We start from the raw sequence: 6,017 nt of genomic DNA on the forward strand, positions 1-6,017 counted from the left end.
TGATTCCTTGAAGCGAGAACCCTTTTTAAAATGAATTCAACCCGACAGACGCTGTTTAAAAAATTCCTTTAAGCTGTGCTTTGCTGTCTTCTCTCAAAGTGGGTGCAGTCGGGTTTCGTTTCAGAGCCGAGAGCCCTGGGATTCCGTACTCTCTTTCAATCCCGCGCTTGTTGGTTGACGCGGGGCTGCCTCTAAAAACAGCCGGGAGGATTTTTACTTGAAACGCTATCGAAAGCGAACATAGAGTGAGTGCTTCAACTGGTTGCGGACATCAGTTTGTTCCCTATGTCTGTGTGTGTGTGTTTGTGTGTTTATTTGGGGAGTGGGGGAACTCCACCCTCTCTTGTTTCTTACTCTTTAACTTGGCCACTCTCCTTTTTTTCACAGTTGGCTATAGAATTTGCATTGCTCTGATGTGCCTAAATAATGAAGAATAGAAAATCAGGTAAAGGCTGAAACCCACAACTTCAAGGTGCTGAAGAGGAACTTCAATGGGATACATGAATCGGCGAGGGGCTGGCCGGTTAGGAGATAATTAGATTTTTTTTTCTGCCCACCTCCCCCCTTGCCCCAACTTTTCCCTGTTAACCCACAGCCTTTTTATGTAACCTTTCGCTCATTCTCTCAGCGATATGCCGTCCGCATGGAAACTTGCAAAGGGGCCCTTTCAAAACATTTCACTAACAGCTACGAACCTTCTCCTCAAATCTACCCCATACACACACATAGAGAGAAACACACACAAATACATAAACACATACACACACACACTCAGACACACAAACACATAGAGAGAAACACACACACAGAGAAACACACTCAGACACAGAGAAACACACGCAGAGAAACACACACAAATACATACACAGAGAAACACAGACACACAAACACACATATGCAAACGCGCACACAAACACTCACACACATGCACACACGCAGACACACACACAAAACACACACATACACCCCACACATATTCAACCCACCACACATGCCTAAACCTCACACATACACTCCACTACGCATATACCTCAACACGCATACCCATACACACCGCACACCCCACACACATACACCCCACAACACATACACAAGCCCCATACACACACCCCACCACACATTCACACAAACCCCGCACATATTCAACCCACCACACATACACATCCCACACATATGCACTGCACATGCATACACCTCATCACACACACCCCACACACATACCCCTCACCACATATACACACCACATACATAAACACCCCATACACATAGACCTCGCCACACATACACACTGCACATGCATAGATCTCACCACACACACCCCACACACATACACCTCACCACATATACACACCACATACATACACACCCCACACACATACCCCTCACCACACATACACATCACACACATACCCCTCACCACACATACACACCACACACATACCCCTCACCACACATACACACCACACACATACCCCTCACCACACACACCCCACACACATAGACCTCATCGCACATACACACTGCACATGCATACACCTCACCACACACACACCCCACACACATACACCTCACCACACATATACATCACACACATACACACTGCACATGCATAGATCTCACCACACACACCCCACACACATACCCCTCACCACATATACACGCCACATACATACACACCCCACACACATACACCTCACCACACATACACACTGCACATGCATACACCTCATCACACACACCCCACACACATACCCCTCACCACATATACACACCACACACATACACCTCACCGCACATACACACCACATACATACACACTGCACATGCATATGCCTCACCACACACACACCCCACACACATACACCTCACCGCACATACACACACCCCACTACACATAACCTCGCCACAAACACATACACCTCACCACACACACAGACACTTCACACATAAATTCACCACACACACTTCACCGCCACACATACACAAAACCTTACAACACACAATCCCCCACAGGTACATACACGCACATACACACCACACCAGACATACACACACCCCACCACTCACATACCCACAGACAGCCGACCACACATATACACACGCATACCACACATACATACTTACCACAGCACAGAGACTTAGTCTCCTTCTCGGTATCCTCCTGCTTGAACCGTTTGCTGGCTCTGTCAGTACAGTAAAGGCGCAACCCCAGCATCCTAGCCCGCGGGGATGAGTTCGATTACGGCCCTCCGCTGGGTGGCCTGAAGCTCTGGCTCTGTTTTGCTGCCAATCCCACCCCTTCCCCTGTTCCTCGGGCCTTATCCTTCTTAATACCACCTCACCGAACTGCACTGTTAACGATCACTTCAACAAAGAGATGTACCTTCCGCGCCGCCACCTCGGGACGGTGGCAATCCCCCCGGGAGTTTGCCTCATTACAGAGGAGGGGGCTGGGGGAGGTTCAGGGTGGGATGGGGTGGGGGGTGGTGGTGATGGAGAGAAAACCAAGTGGTCTCTAATTGATTGCACCGATTAATAAGGGCCCTGTCAAAGATCATGAGCGACTGAGAATTCAGTTCATTCACGTCCAACGTGTGACATGGTTTAAATCCAAATGGGATTAAGGGCGGGGGGGTGGGGGGACAAGGAATTGCTCAGCTGGTGAACTAGTCAGAGGGGAGAGAACTATTTCCAAACAGCGATCTGCAACTCGCCTCGTCAACTCTCCAAAAGGGAGTTGGTAAATACTGGGACACGTGCGGATACCATTGTACACGTGCTGTTGGGCAAAGGATACTGGGGTTGTGGAACTCATTGGATGGCTTGTTGCAAAGGGCCAGCAGGGGGACGATGGGCCGAACCGGCATCCTCTCCTTGCGCTGTCCCACCCCTTGCATTTGTATGAGGTCCTTGTGGAAAGGCCGCAGGGCCGCGGCCGATAAAGATGTACCCACGAAGGCGCGCCGTTCACAACAAAAGGGGAGGGCTGGGCAACAAAGTGTTTAAATGTGCAAAACTTCCGCCGCCGCTTTGCCCACGAAAGGGGGAATTGGGCGGCGAGACAAAAGCGGCCAGACTGTGGATAGCGAAATCCTCCCAGAACCGAGAGAGGAAAACTGAGATGTCTCAAAACAGCACTTGTACGAATGGTTAGTGACAAAACTGTCAACTCCCTGAATCCCACACATTGATAGCTCCGTTTGACCCATTCTGACGGATCACTCTGTGATCTGAATTACCGCCTGACTCCACCCCTGTCATTAGAGACCTGCACCAGAATCACAGAAAGCTGGACATCGGAGCGGGTGGCGCGTAGGGTTCAAATCCTGAGAGTACAGAAGTTTGGTGTGTTTTATTCCTCAAAGTCTGTCTAGTTGGTAAAAGGTCGACGCTTCCGGGGGAATAAAACAGCTGTACTTTTTGCTTTTTAAAAAAAATACGATTTTCAAACTGCCTGCCTGCTAATGGTTAGCTGAGGTGTTTAGATCCAGTCTGACAATTCAGTCCAGTCAATTTATTTTTAATTCCTGAGAGACTGCTTAAAGTGCATGACCAAAAATATCAAGCCAGGTATGGGGCAGGTTTCTTTTTTAAAAAGTATATTTTGAAATGTGTTCATTACGTCCAGCAATTGTTTGGTAACAATTTCCAGTTTCATTCCCTTCGGGGCTTTCACAGTCAGAGCTGGAAGTAGTGATGGTGAATCCCAAAACGGTGAACTCCGGCAATGTTCGACGGCATGAAGGGGACTTGGTCTCTTTCACGTGACTCCATGTTCCCTCTCTACTCTTTGGAATCTCTTCTCCTTCCACGCTTTAACACACTGCTTCCTTTCCGCGTCTTTTCTGGTAAATGTCGACTTTCCCCACGTACTCTCTCTCTTCCCAAGGATCCGGTCCACTCGGTTTTCTCCATCCTCACTCTCCTAACCCGCTTAAATCTATGTTCTCGCTCAAGCGGCTTCGTTTCCTCCACCTTTTTAACTATCCACTCTCACCCTCTGTTCTATCCCTTCATTCTTTATTTTCGTTCAACGTCTCTGTTTTAAAATCCTCACCTGCCCCCCTTTCTCCCTCCCTCACTTTAAAAAGTTAACATCTGTGTGTGTGTGTCTCTCTCTCTCTCTCACACACACACACAGAAACTCTCTCATTCCCACGTGCCGTTTTGTTTTAAATCTCCGGTTTTAGCGTCGCACACTCAGGATTCAGCAATTTATCTGGCGGTATAGATCACATATTTTATATATATAATATACATATTCATTTCCTCTCTCTTCTTTTACTCGCTTTTCTGTGCTGGAGAAATACACGGTGTTGCATCTGCCTTGGAAGCAACTTGAAACAGACGCAGAGAAAAGAGCAGCCCCTTATCGATTTAATGCTATCACGTTAGTGAATAACTCGTTTACATAATCGCTGGCCAGGGGCTGACTTAGAACCACATGGAGTCTATTCTCCCCTTGAGTTGAAAAAAAAATGCAATGAATAAAAAGTTTAACTCAGTGGTCCGCGTCTCGCAAATTAGTGTGTCTGAAGATTGAACCAACGCACAACAAGCCCTTTGTAATCCCAATATCCAGGACACTAAAGCGATTCTTCTCGACCAGGGCTGAATGGCGGTCCCTTTGCCTTCTCCCTCAAATAAAATCAACAAAATAAAACCTGACCAGCCTCCCCCCTCCCCCCCCCCCCAAACACACACACACACACACACCGACTGTGATAAAGCCCACGACACCGGGATGTCAATAACTAGAGAGAGAGCCCGTACAGTGTCCCTGGCACCAGCTAACCTGAGATTTCACTCATGGCACATGGTGCACTAAGTTCCAGGTCGGACTTCCTTGCCTTCTACGGTTGCTGCGGGGATGGGAAGGGAGGCTTAAATGAGGACATTCCATTCCCCCCCACCCCCCGCCTTCTCTGGGTGATCTGACGGAATGTGTGAAACCTTTGGTTTATAATTATACTCAGTACTAACAGTTTGGCAATCCCCAACACCCCCCTCCCCTTCCCCCCCACCCCCAACCACAACCGCCACACACCCCCCCACCCAATCCCAGTTTCACATGTTAACGGAGGGATGTGTAACCGTGCCCAGAAATGCAGAAGCCGCTCCAACTCACAGAGAGAGAGAGAGAGTGAGAGCTCCCAAGGACTTTTCGATCGATTGTGCCCATTAAGCCGCGACTTACGGTTACTGGCCGTCAGCTCAGCTCCCAGTCCTGCGAGCTTTCAGACTAATTTCTGAGCTCCCAGCTTATACTTTTGCGATGTATATTTAATGCAGGTCCTGAATAAATAAAGTATATGAAGAGGTCACTTATTAAAGTTATCTTTGTTGCTAATGTGGTTGCATCTGGGCAGAAAAGGTTTGTCTGTCAGCGTGCCAGCCCCGGATCAGTGAGTGGGGTCTGACTCCAATCATCTTCCCCCCCACCCCCCACCCCAAAAAAAAAGACCCTGTGTCGTGGGCTTGCATGTCCTCCCGGTGTTTGGAGGCAGTTGTAGTTCGTCTGAGGGCCCCAAAGATTGGTGTGTGCGCGGCTTCGGGCTACAGATTCTGCCACACTTTTGCATCCCACCCTTACCCACAGTTAAAACTTTGCACTGAGATATGTGTCTGCGGTTGCAACATTTAAAAATAGACCAGATATCGTTGTGTAGCGCTCCCGCTGCAAGGAATAGCATACACATGTAAATACATATAATTGCTTGCAAGGTACATCCAGTAGGACCACAGCGGAATGAGTCAGGCTAACTGACTCGATTGTCTGGACAGCTAGCAGGAGCCAGAAAGGCCGAATGGCCTGTGAAAGGTCATCGACCTGAAACGCCAGCTGTGTTTCTCCCCGCAGAAGCTGCCTGACCTCCTGAGATTTTTCATTCGTTAGTTCAGAGATTCCCAGATTCCGCGGTTTCCCTCTCTGGCCCGGGTGTACCATTCTGAAGGTGTGTCTGAATTAAAATCAACGACTAAAAGTTTGAGACACATTTGAGGAAGGTGCCGGGCGC

The sequence above is a fragment of the Chiloscyllium punctatum genome, chromosome 10 (genome assembly GCF_047496795.1).
Source record: "Chiloscyllium punctatum isolate Juve2018m chromosome 10, sChiPun1.3, whole genome shotgun sequence".
NCBI lineage: Eukaryota > Metazoa > Chordata > Chondrichthyes > Orectolobiformes > Hemiscylliidae > Chiloscyllium > Chiloscyllium punctatum.